Source organism: Bufo bufo, chromosome 1 (assembly GCF_905171765.1).
Source record: "Bufo bufo chromosome 1, aBufBuf1.1, whole genome shotgun sequence".
Classification (NCBI taxonomy): Eukaryota; Metazoa; Chordata; class Amphibia; order Anura; family Bufonidae; genus Bufo; species Bufo bufo.
Genome location: NC_053389.1, coordinates 33,882,690 through 33,901,192, shown reverse-complemented (window position 1 = coordinate 33,901,192; position 18,503 = coordinate 33,882,690).

Genomic DNA, 18,503 nt, shown 5'->3' with positions numbered 1-18,503 from the left:
GCTTCAGACCATAAGATGCTCCTAACCAGCCAAAATGTTTTATTATTCTCACCTTGAGGAAGCCTATAAAAATGTCCAAAAACATTCTGATTGCCTCCTGGTAAGAAGAGCAGACCTATAAATTCTGCAGGATCATCTTCTCATCTTCATCATCTCCTGAGGATTATTCACTGACAGGTAGCGTGCATATCCATTTAATTTGTTTGGTGTATAATCTATTTGAAATTTTAAATCTAAATATCTAACACTTTATCTTTTTAAATTCAAAAGGCACAATTTTACTACGTCTGCAGTGATGGCCACAATTAAGACTCTTCTGTTAGTTTGCTCAGGTATTACAAGAATTAAAAAAATAACATTTGAAAACATTCATAGATGTGTATTACAATAGATATTAATAAATGATTATATTCAATTTTTTTATTATAACTTTCTAGACATGATTTTCTTTAGTGCTTTTTTAGAAACATAAATGTTTACAAAAAGTTAACCAATTTTTTTTGTTTTAGTGATTTCTTTAGTCTTTCTTTACGGTGTACAAGGTGAGTGAAGATGAATATGTATTAACTGCTTAAGAGGGGGTTCACATATAGTTTTTTTTTGTAAAATCGCTAGCTCCAGATGTTAGTTGAATGTCTATGACAAATATGAAATGCAAGAAACATAAGAAACCTTTTTGCTACTTTATGTTCATTAAATAGCATTTTTTTTCCTTTACGGTTTTTTTTTGTTGTTGCAAAAATGCAGCATGCTGGAGCTCTTGGCATTTTTTAAAATCACTTTTACTTAAAGGAAAAATGCCATTAGGAAAATGTAAGGCAGACTGGCCCAGATTTACTGATATTAAAGATGGCATAAGTTTTGAAATGTTGTCTAGACCTACAGCAGATTTATCCTAGGGGCTCAGGCTCGATGATAAATCTGGTGCAGATTTCATCCCAGAATTGTCGCACAAGTTTGGTGCAAAATAGTGCATGTATGGCCATGACCCTTTCCTACGAAACCTCACACACTGTCAAGCATGTCGGAAAAAGTGTAGAAACCCTACATGTTCCAAATTATGCCATTTTGTTTCAATTATGGACAGATTTTTGCTGCAGACTTATTAGTTAATCTGAGCCACTGTTTAAAAAAAACACAAAAAAAAGCAAAACAAAAGTGCCAAAAAGATTCTTGAGGTTATTCAGGCAATTTTGCAGCAAAAAAAAATTTCTATTGCAAATGTGTGTGTGTAGGAACCCCTACATAGATCTGATGTGGTATAGTTTTACCTTGGAAAAGAATCTGAGCATTGTAATTTAGCAAGTTCCTAGGAGTATACCTCCTTAGTCCCTACCTTTTCTCTTAGGCCTCATGCACACGGCAGTGGTATCCCGGCCTGGCATCTTGCTGACAGCTGATTAGTTGTTATGACGACGTGCGCTTCATGCCGCCGCTGCACTACAGTAATACACTTGTATAGATCATACGACCAGATCCGTCAATGCAGCAATTTTAATGACGTATCCGGCACTAATACATTTCAATAGAAATGAATGCTGGATCTGGCATTCCGGCAAGTTTTCCGGAATTTTGGACGGAGTAAATTCCGCAGCATGCTGTGGTATTTTCTCCGGCCAAATATCGTAAGAGGAACTGAACTGATGCATCCTGGTGCATACTGAATGAAAGGCTCTCCAATCAGAATGCATTAGGATTAGGCCTCATGCACACGACCGTTGTGTGCATCCGTTGTCGTTGTTCCGTTTTCCGTGATTTTCTGCGGACCCATTGACTTTCTGGAAAACTTGGAAAATGCACCGTTGTTCATCCGCGGCCGTGATCCATGTTTCCTGTTCGTCAAAAAAATATGACCTGTCCTATTTTTTTGACGGACAACGGTTCACGGACCCAATCAAGTCAATGGGTCCGTGAAAAAACACGGATGCACACAAGATTGGCATCCGCGTCCGTGGTCCGTGGCCAAAGGCTACTTTCACACAGACGGATCCGCAGATCCGTCTGCATAAAAGCTTTTTCAGAGCTGAGTTTTCACTTCGTGAAAACTCAGATCCGACAGTATATTCTAACACAGAAGCATTCCCATAGTGATGGGGACGCTTCAAGTTAGAATATGCTACGAACTGTGTACATGACTGCCCCCTGCTGCCTGGTAGCACCCGATCTCTTACAGGGGGCTGTGATCCGCACAATTAACCCCTCAGGTGCCGCACACCCCCCTCCCTCCCCTGTATTTCTGTACATTCATTGGTGGCCAGTGGGCCCCCCCTCCCTCCCCTGTATTACTGTACATTCATTGGTGGCCAGTGGGCCCCCCTCCCTCCCCTGTATTACTGTACATTCATTGGTGGCCAGTGGGCCCCCCCTCCCTTCCCTGTATTACTGTACATTCATTGGTGGCCAGTGCGGCCCCCCTCCCTCCCCCTCCTAATTAAAATCCCCCCCCATCATTGGTGGCAGCGGAGAGTTCTGATCGGAGTCCCAGTTTAATTGCTGTGGCTCCGATCGGTAACCATGGCAACCAGGACGCTACTGCAGTCCTGGTTGCCATGGTTACTTAGCAAGTTTTAGAAGCATTATACTTACCTGCGAGCTGCCATGTCTGTGACCGGCCGGGCGCTCCTCCTACTGGTAAGTGACAGGTCTGTGCTATAAGCTGTGCGCCGCACAGACCTTTCACTTACCAGTAGGAGGAGCGGACCACAGCCCCCTGTAAGAGATCGGGTGCTGCCAGGCAGCAGGGGGCAGTTATTACACAGTTCTCAGTATATTCTAACTTGAAGCATCCCCATCACTATGGGAACGCCTCTGTGTTAGAATATACTGTCGGATGTGAGTTTCACGATCTAGCTCAAATCTGATGGTATATTCTAACATAGAGGCGTTCCCATGGTGATGGGGACACTTCAAGTTAAAATATACCATCGGATTGGAGAAAACTCCGATCCGATGGTATAATTGGGACTCCTGACTTTACATTGAAAGTCAATGGGGGACGGATCCGTTTGCAATTGAACCATATTGTGTCATGTCCGTGGATCCTCCAAAAATCAAGGAAGACCCATGGACGAAAAAACGGTCACGGATCACGGAACAACGGAAATCCGTTTTTGCGGACCGCAAAAAAAAAACGGTCGTGTGCATGAGGCCTTGAACTGATCAGTTTTTTCCCAGTATTGAGCCCCTAGGACGGAACTCAATACCGGAAAAGAAAAACGCTAGTGTGAATGTACCCTAAGTTTAATAGCTGTGTTGATTTATTCCTTAGTATATCATTATAGGTCATATATTGTATATAGTTTGTTAAATAGATAAACAGTATGCAGTAAGCTCCTTAGTCCCCTTAGTGGTGGCTCCAGAAAGAGAGAATACTATATTGCTCTCTGCAGGTGATTTGGAGATCTGTACAAAATTCCAGCCACAACAAATAGGAAGAAATAAAACTGTACAGAAGCTAGGACTTATTTAGATAAGAGAAATGGTTTTCAAGGACAGAATTCAATTTCAGCTTCTTAGAGTCTGGCAGATAGAGAAAGCTGTAATGCTCCTGTCCCCTTTAAATTCCCTTGTCCTTACTTTGGAACATTTTTCCAAAATTTATCTATAAATCTTTGGTAAAGAGGTTTTCTAGGATCAGCATATTGAGGGCATTTTCTTAGAATAGACCATTATTGTCAGATACGTGGGGTGCAACTCTTCGATCTCCTCCCTAAATAGCTGATTTGAGCCATGATAGCATTATTGTTTACATTGGTCCGTCTACTTGCACATCGCACATACAGTGGTGACAGAGCAGGGTATCATGTGAGTAGGACAAAGCTGCAATACGTTGCACCGTTGCCACTAAGAAGAAGGCATACTGGTAGATGAGCCATAATAAAAATTGAATGGGCTACAGTGTTCGTACAAGAATATTTCAAACTTCTGATCAATGATGATGCTGAGTCAAACCCCCACCAATCTGATATTGATGGCCTATCCTAAGAACATGCCATGAACATACCAGTGCTGGAAAATCCCTTTAATGAGTATTACTATATATTAACCCAGATCTTGACTCGACCTTGCATATTATGTCATGATTTTTAATTCAGTAATTTTAGATCTTCTACTTTTATAAGACATTAGACATGTATTGATTGGTCAGTTTTTGTAAAAAGTAGAGAAAAGTGAATCGATCTACCAAATAATTGAGACCACCATTTTACTATTTAAGTTCAATACACTAATGAGGAAAGTAAGGATGAAGATGGAAGATAACATGGGCCCTGGGCAAGGGTCCTGGCTGGTGGGTTTACCTTGCAGCCAGCCTGACAGCCAATCAAGAGGAAGTATATTGGGAGGTTAATCAGGCACTGTGTTAGCTCCCAAGCAAATATGTCATTCTAAGTTCAGCCATTGATGTGATAAGATGTATCTGTCCCAGAAAGAGCATTTAGAGACACGAGACAGCCAATTTTGCTATGATTTGACGTTACTTTATTAAAAGCTGATGCCGCAATTCATAAGCAACAGTTCGGATTCATGATACATTTATGAATGTGGATCATTAATGGGCTTCTGTCAACAGAATTGTACCTATGAAACTGCAACACATGCAACAGGTCAGCCAGTTTCATAGGCACCAATATGCTGACAGATGCTCTTTAAGTGAACTATGGAACACAGGGTCCAGAGGAATCAAGCAGGTCAGCAGTGTCTATCTATTGACATGATTTTACAATCGCAACACAGAACAACTTTAAGAAATACACAGAAATAGTGCTGTATAATGCAAATGTCATGGATGATGTTGCAGAAAGCTGGAACTTATAAAAAAAATCTGACTTGCTTGATCCCAAACTAATGAGCATATGGGTGAGCCCTATAAAACCCCTAGAGCTCTCCCTGACTGCTATGCCCATGCAAGGGTCTCTATGGTAGACAATTGCATGCCTACGTACCTAATAATGTGTGACACCTGAATACCCTATAATAGTGAGGGGACATGACCACCAGCTCCCTGCACTTAATACGGACGGAGTCAGGGTCACCTAGAATCAAGCCAGCAATGAAACACAAATAAAGGAAAAAGACTTATCTGAGGAAACAGCAGCAGCAGCCTCCAGCAGTGAACACCTCATCCAGGAAGTAGTATAAACCGCAAAGTGAGGCAGTATGGAGGGAATATAAAGGGAGACAAGTAGTCTAAATAGGTGACACCTGGGAGAAGGAAAGGAGATAACAAAGTGAAACCAAAACAAAGAACGTCATGCAAGACGCGGAGAAGAACGTCTGCCAGACCTTCTCACAGAACTGGCAGTGACAGTACCCCTCCCTCTACGGGTGCACTCCGGACACTCAGAGCCCACCTTCTCAGGATGAGACCTATGGAAAGCCCTGATGAGACGAGTGGCCTTAATGTCCGCCACTGGGACTTACATCCTCTCCTCAGGACCATAACCCTCCCAATGAACGAGGTACTGGAGATAACCAGGGATAATGCGAGAATCCACAATCCTAGAGACCTGAAATTCAAGATTACCATCAACAACAATCGGAGGAGGAGGCAAAGAGGAGGGTACAGTGGATTGGACATAAGGTTTTAATCGGGACCTGTAAAAAACATTATAGATCTTCCAAGTCTGAGGAAGATCAAGACGGAAGGCAACGGGATTGATGACGGACAAGATCTTGTCAGGCCCGATAAACTTAGGACCCAACTTCCAGGAGGGAACCTTCAGTTTGATATTCTTTGTAGACAATCACACCAGATCACCCACATTAAGGTCCGGACCAGGCACACGTCTCTTATCCGTCACACGCTTATATCTCTCACTCATCCTCTTCAGATTACCCTGAATCTTTTGCCAAATAAATGACAAAGACGAGGAAAATCTCTCCTCATCAGGTAAACTAGAAGACCCCTCTCCAGAGAATGTCCCAAACTGCGGATGAAAGCCATATGCACCAAAAAATGGTGACTTATCAGAGGACTCCTAGCGACGGTTATTTAAAGCAAACTCAGCAAGGGACAAAAAAGAATACCAATCCTCCTGATTCTCTGCCACAAAACAGCGCAGATATGTCTCCAGATTCTGATTGACGCGTTCGGTCTGACCATTCGACTGCGGGTGAAAAGCAGAAGAGAACGACAACCGAATCCCCAAGCGAGAACAGAAGGCCTTCCAGAATCTGGAAACAAATTGTGTGCCCCTATCAGAAATGATGTCTGAAGGAATGCCATGCAATTTAACAATGTGATCAACAAACGATTGAGCCAACGTCTTAGCATTGGATAACCCATCAAAAGGAATGAAATGCGCCATTTTGCTAAAAACGGTCCACTACCACCAAAATAACAGTCTTCCCCGAGGAACGAGGCAGGTCCCTAATGAAGTCCATGGACAGATGCGTCCAAGGACGGGAAGGAATGGGTAACGGGAGGAGAGAACCCGATGGCCGTGAATGAGGGACCTTGCCACAAAAGCCTCATCTGTCTTACGAAGAGCCGGCCACCAGAATCTCCGAGCAATGAGATCCACTGTGGCTCTACTCCACGGGTGCCCAGCAAGGACCGTATCGTGGTGCTCCTTAAAAACCTTGTGTCGTAAAGCGAGAGGCACAAACAACCTCCCAGGAGGACATAGATCAGGAGTCTCTGCCTGGGCTGCCTGAACCTCTGTCTCCAAATCAGGATAAAGAGCAGAGACGACCAGCCCTTCAGCCAAAATGGGACCCGGGTCTTCAAAGTTCCCCCCTCCCGGAAAACAACGTGACAGGGCATGTGTAACGGTCGCGTACACACACACACAGGGGGGAGGGAAGTGACCACTGCGCTCCACCCTTACCCCTGGCCCTGCCTACTTGCCTCGCGAGTCCTAATGACAGGGGACAACTGGACGGCAATCCCTAACTTGGAATAAGTGCAGGAATGACAGACAGACAAACAACAGGACTTGAACGGACCGAGTCAATACCAGGAAAGCTGCAAAGTACAAATGGAGCAAGCAGAGAATTGTCAGGAGAAGCCGGGGTCATAAATACCAGGAGAGCAGAGAAGTACAAGAGGAGTCCTAAGAGAGTAGTCAGGTGGGAGCCGAGGTCACAATACCAGGACGGATGCGCAGTACAGGAGGAGCAGGCAAAAGGATGGTCAGGGAACAGGATCAGGTAAGTATTCAGCAGACCAACAAATAGCCAGGAACCTAGAAATTAACAGGCAACCTGTAGCCAGCAGGCTGCCTGTATTTATAGTGGGGAGTGAGGGTCATGTGATGTGGCCAGCGTCACATGACCGACAGACCAACCAGTTGAGCACCGAGTGATCAGCTCGGCGCTCAAGGCAGACTAGGAGCAGGGAGCCACCCAGCTAGTAAAGCCGCCCTGGGAATGAGGTCAAACACAGAACCTCATTCCAAAAGCTAAGCAACAGTTCTGCGGGCAATGGGGGACCGAGTGCACCTTCGGAACCCCGTGACAGCATGCGTCTTCACATTTTTAACCCCAGGGCGGAACGTGACAACAAAATGAAGCCTAGAGAAGATCATCTGGCCTGTCTCGGGTTCAGACGCTTGAACGATTCCAAGTAGGCCAGATTCTTATGGTCGGTAAACAAGGTAATAGGGTGTCTGGCTCCCTCTAACCAATGGTGCCCATTCCTCAAAAGCTAATTTGATGGCCAACAACTCCCTATCTCCCACATCGTAATTTCTCTCTGCAGAGGAGAGTTTCCTTGAGAAAAATGCACACGGTCGCCATTTGGCAGGAGAGGGACCCTGAGATAAGACCGCACCTATGCCCACCTCAGAAGCGTCCACCTCAACAATAAAAGGTAGAGAGACATCAGATTGTACCAAAATGGGAGCGGAAGCAAAACTCTCTTTGATACTAGAAAAGGCTTTAAGCGCATCTACCGACCACGAGGAAAAATCTACCCCCTTTTTAGTCATATCAGTGAGTGGCTTAACAACAGAGGAATAATTCAAAATGAACTTTCTGTAATAATTGTCAAAACCCAAAAACCGCATCAGCGCCTTCTGATTCTCAGGAAGCTCCCAATCAAGCACAGCGCGGACCTTCTCAGGGTCCATGCGAAAACCAGAAGCGGAGAGAAAAAAACCAAGAAATTGAATCTCCGGAACCGCAAACACACATTTTTCCAGTTTAGCGTACAATTTATTTTCCCGCAGAATCAGCAAGACCTGACGTAGGTGGTCTCGATGAGTCTTGAAATCAGGAGAAAAAAATCAAAATGTCATCTAGATACACCAGTACAAATTTCCCCATTAAATGATAAAAATGCTGTTCACAAAATGTTGGAAGACGGCCGGAGCATTCATCAAACCAAAGGGCATAACCAAATTCTCAAAATGACCCTAAGGGGTATTGAAGGCCGTCTTCCATTCGTCCCCTTCCTTGACCCTGACTAGGTGGTATGCCCCTCCTAAATACAACTTAGAAAAAACTTTAGCCCCAACAATCTGGTTAAACAGGTCCGGGATCAAAGGAAGCAGATATGGGTCACGAATTGTGATACAGTTCAGCTCCCTGAAATCCAGACAAGGTCTTAAAGAAGCATCTTTTTTCTTTACAAAAAAAAAAACAGCGGCAACAGGTGACTTCGAGGGTCGGATGTATCCCTTTCTCATGCTCTCAGAGATATAAGTACGCATAGCGACTCTTTCAGGTTGGGAGAGATTGTATAAACGTGATTTTCACAGCTTGGCGCCTGGGATGAGATTAATAGGGCAGCTGCGGGGGCAACTCCTGGACACCACTCTCGGAAAACAAATCCGAAAATTCAGAGAGAAAAGATGGTACAGTCTTGGTAGAAACCTCTGAAAGAGACGCCGTGAGGCAATTCTCTCTGCAAAACTCACTCCAACCATATATTTGCCTTGCTTGCCAATCAATGGTGGAGTTATGTTTAGTGAGCCAGGGTAGCCCCAACACTAGAGGAGTAGGTAATCCACTTATGATGAAACACAACATATCCTCAACATGAGCGTCACCCACAGTCAAACGGATATTGTGAACTATGCCCTTTAACGATCTTTGAGAAAGTGGAGCGGAATTGATAGCAAAAACAGGTATATCCTTTTCCAAACTGCATACTTGTAAACCATGCGTTATTGCAAATTGATTATCAATGAGATTGAAAGCTGCTCCACTATCTACAAAAATCTCTCAAACAATGTTCTTGCTGTCTAGCGCCACCCTGGCAGGTAGGAGAAAACGGGAACTACAAGTAAACGGCAAACCTTAAATTTCCACATCAACCTTGCCAATAGAGGCAAATGGAAAGTTTTTAGAGAGTTTTTTTATTTTTGTTTTCCTTTGATTACTCTCAGAAAACTCCATGAATCTCCTAGAAGGGCAAACATTAGCCAAATGATTTATACCCCCACAACAGAAACAAACCCTCCTCTGAGAGCTGAATCCTCTACTATCAGAGGCAAGCAAACACAGCTGCATGGCCTCCTCCTCAGAGGGGATTGAAAGAGACTGAGACCCCTGCGTACTGAATTAGACAGCCCCACTGTCCTTGTGCTGAATATGACAGAAAGGAGCAGTTTCCTCTCTCTCTCTAAGACGCCTGTCAATACGAACAGCTAGAGACATGGCAGACTCTAACGAGGCTGGTCTCTCATGAAAAGCAAATGCATCTTTTAATCTTTCCGAAAGACCATAGCAAAATTGACTTCGGAGTGCAGCATCATTCCAACCAGTATCAGCTGCCCATGTCCGAAATTCTGAACAATATATCTCTGCGGACTGTTTACCCTGGCAAAAAAAATGCAGTTTAGATTCAGCCAGAGCAATACGATCTGGGTCATCATATATCTGCCCCAGGGCTACAAAAAATACATCCACCGCTCGGAGGGGCTGTGCCCCCACTGGCAGCGAAAAGGCCCAAGACTGAGCGGTATCCCTGAGCAGCAAGATGATGATCCCCACCCTCTGCTCCTCATCACCACAGGAATAGGGAAGTAGGCGAAAATGGAGTTTGCAAGCCTCTCTAAAGCGAACAAAATTCTCACTACCCCCGGAGATCGTATCCGGAAGCGAGATCTTAGGCTCGGAACAAACTCCATGAACGCCAGCAGAAATGGTCACCTGAAACTGAGACACAGTTTGACGGAGATCTGCTACCTCCAGCGAAAGACCTTGCATGCGGTCAATCAAGGCTGAAACCGGATCCATGCTTAAGACGGTTATGGCGGTTTATAATGTCACGGATGATGTTGCAGAAAGCTGGAACTTATAAATAAACATCCGACTGGCTTGATCCCAAACTAAGGAGCATATGGGTGAGCCCTATAAAATCCCTAGAGCTCTCCCTAACTGCTATGCCCATGCAAAGGTCGACAATTGCATGCCCACGTACCTAATACTGTGTGACACCTGAAAACCCTATAATAGTGAGGGGACATGACCACCGGCTCCCTGCACTTAATACGGACGGAGTCAGGGTCATCTAGAATCAAGCCAGCAAGGAAACACAAATTAAGGAAAATAGACTTATCTGAGGAAACAGCAGCAGCAGCCTCCAGGAGTGAACACCTCATCCAGGAAGTAGTATAAACTGCAAAGTGAGGCAGTATAGGAGGCAATATAAAGGGAGACAATTAGTCTAAATAGGTGACACCTGGGAGAAGGAAAGGAGATGACAAAGTGAAACCAAAATAAAGAACGTCATGCAAGAGGTAGAGAAGAACGTCTGCCAGACCTTCTAACAAAACTGGCAGTGACAGCAGAGCTGTGGCCATGCAGTGAAGCTGAGCTAAAACACAACTGGAGCAGTTGAACTGTGACTTGGCTTGGAGCTGTACAAAACAGAGCTGTGTAGGTGCTGTGATGAAACAGAGCTGAGACACACCTGGAGTAGTTCAACTGTGGATTGGTTTGGAGCTGTACAAAGCAGATGCCAGGAGTTCAACCAGTCACTTCACTAGGCAGGGCTGTGCTGGAAGGGTTGACACGCCGACTGGCAAAGTCCTGGCTGCTGGACATTGTAATGCAACTAGAAACTGAGCCAATCAGGTTACTGACTCTCCAATCCCGGAGCTAGGCAGTGGATTTAGTACTGCTGATTCCAATCAATCTTGCCTGTGATTGTAGTTGTTTTGGGCATCATGCTGTGGACTTCCTACTGACCTTTCTGGTGGACTGACTTATGGCTTGTATTTTGCATTTATCCTGTGGCTGCTGTTCCTGCTTATATCGACTCTTCTGTACTGACCTTGGCTTTTCTCTGGATTTCTCATGTAATACATTGATTGTGTTTGTCTCTCCTGGTTTTGACCTTGCTCGCTAGCTATAACTATCAGATTGGTGGTGATCCTAACACTGGGACTCCCACCAATCATAAGAATGGAAGCCTTGTACCCCATGGAGCCCTTTGGAAATGTACAGAGTGGCTGGTTAGAACTGTGCATCGCCACTCTACTTATTTCTTTGGGAGCACTGGAAATAGCCAAGCACACACAGGAAAGAACACTAACACTGGAGTATTTGAACCGGCGTGATCAGGAATTAACACAGCAGGCAGGCTGGCTTCAGGGACAAACTTGACCAGGGACCCACGTGGCTTGGCAAGGAGTGGCAGAAGACCAGTCAGGATGCCATCAGGAAGAGCCATGACAGACAACAATCAGCACACAGGATAGAACACTGAGCTATATTTCTATGTATATATATATACAGTCGTGGCCAAAAGTTTTGAGAATGACTAAAATATTAGTTTTCACAAAGTTTGCCTCTAAACTGCTTTTAGATCTTTGTTTCAGTTGTTTCTGCGATGTAGTGAAATATAATTACACGCACTTCATACGTTTCAAAGGCTTTTATCGACAATTACATGACATTTATGCAAAGAGTCAGTATTTGCAGTGTTGGCCATTCTTTTTCAGGACCTCTGCAATTCGACTGGGCATGCTCTCAATCAACTTCTGGGCCAATTCCTGACTGATAGCAACCCATTCTTTCATAATCACTTCTTGGAGTTTGTCAGAATTAGTGGGTTTTTGTTTGTCCACCCGCCTCTTGAGGATTGACCACAAGTTCTCAATGGGATTAAGATCTGGAGAGTTTCCAGGCCATGGACCCAAAATGTCAACGTTTTGGTCCCTGAGCCACTTAGTTATCACTTTTGCCTTATGGCACGGTGCTCCACTGTGCTGGAAAATGCATTGTTCTTCACCAAACTGTTGTTGGATTTTTGGAAGAAGTTGCTGTTGGAGGGTGTTTTGGTACCATTCTTTATTCATGGCTGTGTTTTTGGGCAAAATTGTGAGTGAGCCCACTCCCTTGGATGACAAGCAACCCCACACAGGAATGATCTCCGGATGCTTTACTGTTGGCATGACACAGGACTGATGGTAGTGCTCACCTTTTCTTCTCCGGACAAGCCTTTTTCCAGATGCCCCAAACAATCGGAAAGAGGCTTCATCGGAGAATATGACTTTGCCCCCGTCCTCAGCAGTCCATTCACCATACTTTCTGCAGATGATCAATCTGTCCCTGATGTTTTGTTTGGAGAGAAGTGGCTTATTTGCTGGCCTTCTTGACACCAGGCCATCTTCCAAAAGTCTTCGCCTCACTGTGCGTGCAGATGCGCTCACACCTGCCTGCTGCCATTCCTATCCCGCATTTGAATCCTCTTTAGGAGACTATCCTGGTGCTTGCTGGACTTTCTTGAACGCCCTGAAGCCTTCTTAACAAGAATTGAACCTCTTTCCTTGAAGTTCTTGATGATCCTATAAATTGTTGATTGAGGTGCAATCTTAGTAGCCACAATATCCTTGCCTTGCCATTTTTATGCAACGCAATGATGGCTGCACGTGTTTCTTTGCAGGTCACCATGGTTAACAATGGAAGAACAATGATTTCAAGCATCACCCTCCTTTTAACATGTCAAGTCTGCCATTTTAACCCAATCAGCCTGGCATAATGATCTCCAGCCTTGTGCTCGTCAACATTCTCACCTGAGTTAACAAGATGATTACTGAAATGATCTCAGCAGGTCCTTTAATGACAGCAATGAAATGCAGTGGAAAGGTTTTTTTGGGATTAAGTTAATTTTCAAGGCAAAGAAGGACTATGCAATTCATCTGATCACTCTTCATAACATTCTGGAGTATATGCAAATTGCTATTATAAAAACGTAAACAGCAACTTTTCCAATTTCCAATATTTATCTAATTCTCAAAACTTTTGGCCACGACTGTATATATAAAAAGAAAAGCAATAGCAGCACTACCGTATTTTTCTGTGTAGATCCAATAAGTGGCAGTGATCGCAGTGTTGGACAATCTGACAGCCGACAATCTAAATAGATAAAACTGAAACACTCCTTGTCTTTTTCTAGTGGTGGTTATTCACCGAGTAAGGTGTGATGCTTTGAATACATATAATCTTTTTCAAGTATTGTGTAGCGTACTTAGCTTTATAAATGACCCCCATAGATTCTTCCCAGGCACAGCTATGACATGAGGTTGATACTCGTTATGACAAACATGATGCTGCTGAAGCCTGGTCCTCAGGCATATTTGTGAACATGGAAAGCTTACATGCTCACAAGCATTTTGATAGCATTAAGAAAAGTGATGACTACTGGGTTGGCATGCTTTAGGACTATAAATATCAAAGCAAAATTGTGGACAGTTTTCTTGATACCAACAGGGAGGCCAAATTACTGTATTATCAGGATGCACCCAAGCATAAAGAAATTGTCAAACTGAATTAGGCATATGGATTCATGCGGATTTTCACACACCTCAGGCTGATGGCAATGAATAGATCTTTCATTGTATCAATTTATCGTTGTCCCAATTATGTTACAACTAATACTAACCCTGCACAACCTCAAATCTACAGTCTTGTCTGTCATATCTAGAGATGAGTGAGTTTATAAAATTTTGATTCACTTGCTTGGCCGAATTTCACAAAGAAATTAATTAATCATGAAGCACATTTCTTTGTGAGTAGGGGGCGCAATCATGGGAAACGGTGGTTGCACCGCCCCCATCACTGAACCCCTCAGATGCCGTGTTCATCGCTGACCGGGGCATCTGAGATAAAAAGAATTAGGGCTTTCAGGGATTAATTGGTGAAAAATAAATAACAATGTAATAATAGCAAAGACAGGTGCACTCTGCAGACTTACTAAACCCTCAAACTGATGATAAAATTAAGAGATTAGCCAACAGGTCCTACTAGGAGGACATGTCTGAGCCTGAGCACCGCACCAAGGTTTTTCAAGTAGCTCGGGTCCTAACACTTACCTACCTGAGCCTTATGGGCAATACCAGGTTTGCAGTGTTGAACTCTATACCACCTACCTCCTCCCATTGCTAGCATGGTTTCATGCTGGAGGTAACTGGTGAGTTGTCTGTGAGTCGGACCTTTACGCTCCTGTAATTTGCCCACTGGCTCCTGGTATTGCCCATACGGCTCAGGTAGGTAAGTGTTAGGACCCGAGCTACTTGAGACACCTTGGCGCGGTGCTCGGGCTCAGACATGTCCTCCTAGTAGGACATGTTGGCTCATCTCTCAATTTTATCATCAGTTTGAGGGTTTAGTAAGTCTGCAGAGTGCACCTGTCTTTGCTATTATTATATTGTTATATTGATTATCACATCCACATAATTGCTATCTTGTACAGGATGTCTATTGTGGTAATTGTAGTCCGATGCGGGCATCCTCCACTGTATGCATTTTTGCTAGCGATCGCCATTAGCAACGGGCCACAAGTGCAGGATTTGCTCCCTTGTTTATACAGTATATGCACAACTGCATATGGGTTTGAGCACTTCCTGCCTGTTTAACACCACACCATCTTTTTCATTTGTTTGCATGAAAAATAAATAAATAATAATCACCTTATCCATTTGAGCGTGAAAAGGCTTGATTGAAGATCTTTTGCGGCATGTGGTGACATCATACGTCACCGTGCACGAAATTTCACATTAGTATGTTGTTTTTTTTCCGCCATTTAAGGGAAAACCTACCACTAAGCGCGAGGAAATTCGGCTTTGTGGTGAATCGAATGTTCCCTGAAGTTCAGATCGAAGTCCACTTCAGACACTTCGATGTGCTCAACACCAGTCATATCCCATACTGTACTGCTGCAGCTTCTATTTCCACTACCACTACTCTTCACAGCTGCACATCTACTACCTTGTCAGTTCCATATTGTGCTGCTAATGCTCTCACTACTGCTGCCGCTACTACTTCCCCTATACAACTGTGCATCTTGTGCCTCGTCTGTGAGGTTCCACATCCACACTCTACTACTGCTGCTCCCTTGAAAAATGAAGAATTATTGGATGCTTGTTGAGAACAAGCCACAGCTTCTTCCAATATTACTGTGTGTATAAATGTCGACAGTCATCTGCCTTCAATAAGGGACAAGTTATTGAGTATTTTTTTTATTTTAAAAAGCATAATAGATCCAAGTGTGGTGTTTTGTAAACTCCCTTATTTGTTAACCATGCCCAATTTACTATTACTGTCATTGAAAAGGGAGAAAGAGAGAGAGAGAGAGAATACAAATTATAAAAAAAGGGAGAAAAACAATACTGAAGAAAAATCTAATCCTAGGAGACCTAAAAGTGTCATATACCAATTTTCAGGCCAATTGGAGCAGTTTTGATTCAAGTTGAATTTAAGTAATACGATAATCCACATGTTCTTTAATAGCTACAGTGTCAACTTCCTAATGACTTTTCCCACAGGTCGACGTTGCCCTGTTGGAGCTAAACTGTCAGCTTGTTCTGGTTGTTGGTCTTACTGTCTAATACCGGATGAAGGTTGTGTCCACGGTTGTAAAGTAGACTGTGTATGTACACAGGCTGGATATGTTATAAGTCCTAATTACAAATGTATCAGAATGGAAGAATGTCCAAAGGTAAGCCAGCACCAGATCTCTATGTGATCCATATATTCAATGTCATCAAAGATCTTCTCTGTATCAGTATGTAAAGCTACAGTATATACAATGTCTGCATTTGTTAAGGAACATAATGTAAGTTCTTCTTATGGTCCTTATTCTTTTTCTTCCTCTTCTCTTTTTTCTTTCTCGTTTATTGTCCTCCTTTCTCTTCTCCTTTTTACTCATATTTTATTGTTCTTCTTGCTCTTTTTCTCCTCAATGTCCTTCTCCATCTTCATTTCCTCCTTTTCATTCTCCATCTTCTTTTCCTTCTTTTAATTCTTCTTCATCTTTTTTCCCCCTACTTTTCCTTTGTCTCCTCTCTCATTTTGTGGTTCTTTAGAATTATAAAGTATGTTACTATGTTCATCTTTACACTATTTCTTTCTTTCTTCTAATAATTGTTACCTTTCATCTTCTTCTTTCTTATTTCCTCCATCTTTTTCTTCTTTTCATCCCATTATATTGTTCATGCCTTCTGTTGCCCTGCTACTTCAGGGCATAGGCACCACTCCACTCATCCTGTGTCTGTCACAGGTCAAGTACTCCAGCTTTGTGTCTAATATGGATATTCTGTAGCTGCTAGGCTCTCTGCCTGAGCAATAGTTTGATCTAGCTTGCTAGTCCATGTGTAAGGTATGCTGTTCCGTTTGTCTGCCTGTGTACTAATCTCTGCCTGATTCCAGACTTTGACCCTCCACTGCCTGACAGGCCTGTACCTGATTAGTATATTGATACTTTGCTGAAACAAGGGGATCTTGGACTTGTTTCACGTATATGCACGTACTCTGCCTGCCTTGACCTTGACAAAGAAAAAAAGAACTGGTGGAGCACAAGGGTGTGAAAAGGAGTAAGGCAGGAGATTATAACCCCCAAGAGTCTTGGGTCTCCCTAAGTGGTGTGAAGACAAAAGACCCTAAAGTCCCATGTGAGGAATCAAGAAGTAAGACAGGACTGAAAGGTCCACAGTATAAAGTGGTCAGCAATTCCACATAATGCCCGATTGATCACAGATAATAGGTGGGGAGAGGGGCTCTTAATAAAAACAACAGACAGAATAAATATATTAATAAATATATTAATAAAAGCAATTACATCGGTCTGATGAGATACGTGTAAAAATAGCAGGGTGTATACACACACTTTGTGTGTTACTCACTTCACCAGGGAGGGTGGTGCAAGATAAACTCAAGACTAGAGTTGAGAGAACACCTGGATGTTCGGGTTCGAGAAGTTCGGCCGAACTTCCCGGAAATGTTCGGGTTCGGGATCCGAACCCGACCCGAACTTCGTCCCGAACCCGAACCCCATTGAAGTCAATGGGGACCCGAACTTTTGGGCACTAAAAAGGCTGTAAAACAGCCCAGGAAAGAGCTAGAGGGCTTCAAAAGGCAGCAACATGTAGGTAAATCCCCTGCAAACAAATGTGGATAGGGAAATGAATTAAAATAAAAATAAAAAAAATAAAAATTAACCAATATCAATTGGACAGAGGTCCCATAGCAGAGAATCTGGCTTTACGTCAGCAGAGAATCAGTCTCTTCATGCCATAGCAAAGAATCTGGCTTCATGTCAGCAGAGAATCAGTCTCTTCATGCCATAGCAGAGAATCTGGCTTCATGTCAGCACAGAATCAGTCTTCATGTCATAGCAGAGAATCAGGCTTCACGTCACCCACCACTGGAACAGGCCACTGACACACATTTAGGCCCCGGCACCCAGACAGAGGAGAGAGGTCCCGTAACAGAGAATCTGGCCTTATGTCAGCGCAGAATCAGTCTTCATGTCATAGCAGAGAATCAGGCTTCACGTCACCCACCACTGGAACAGGCCACTGTCACATATTTAGGCCGCGGCACCCAGACAGAGGAGAGAGGTCCCGTAACAGAGAATCTGGCCTTATGTCAGCGCAGAATCAGTCTTCATGTCATAGCAGAGAATCAGGCTTCACGTCACCCACCACTGGAACAGGCCACTGTCACATATTTAGGCCCCGGCACCCAGACAGAAGAGACAGGTCCCATAACAGAGAATCTGGCCTTATGTCAGCACAGAATCAGTCTTCATGTCATAGCAGAGAATCAGGCTTCACGTCACCCACCACTGGAACAGGCCACTGACACACATTTCGGACCCGGCACCCAGACAGAGGAGAGAGGTCCCGTAACAGAGAATCTGGCCTTATGTCAGCGCAGAATCAGTCTTCATGTCATAGCAGAGAATCAGGCTTCACGTCACCCACCACTGGAACAGGCCACTGTCACATATTTAGGCCCCGGCACCCAGACAGAGGAGAGAGGTCCCGTAACAGAGAATCTGGCCTTATGTCAGCACAGAATCAGTCTTCATGTCATAGCAGAGAATCAGGCTTCACGTCACCCACCACTGGAACAGGCCACTGTCACATATTTAGGCCCCGGCACCCAGACAGAAGAGACAGGTCCCATAACAGAGAATCTGGCCTTATGTCAGCACAGAATCAGTCTTCATGTCATAGCAGAGAATCAGGCTTCACGTCACCCACCACTTGAACAGGCCACTGTCACACATTTAGGCCCCGGCACCCAGACAGAGGAGAGAGGTCCCG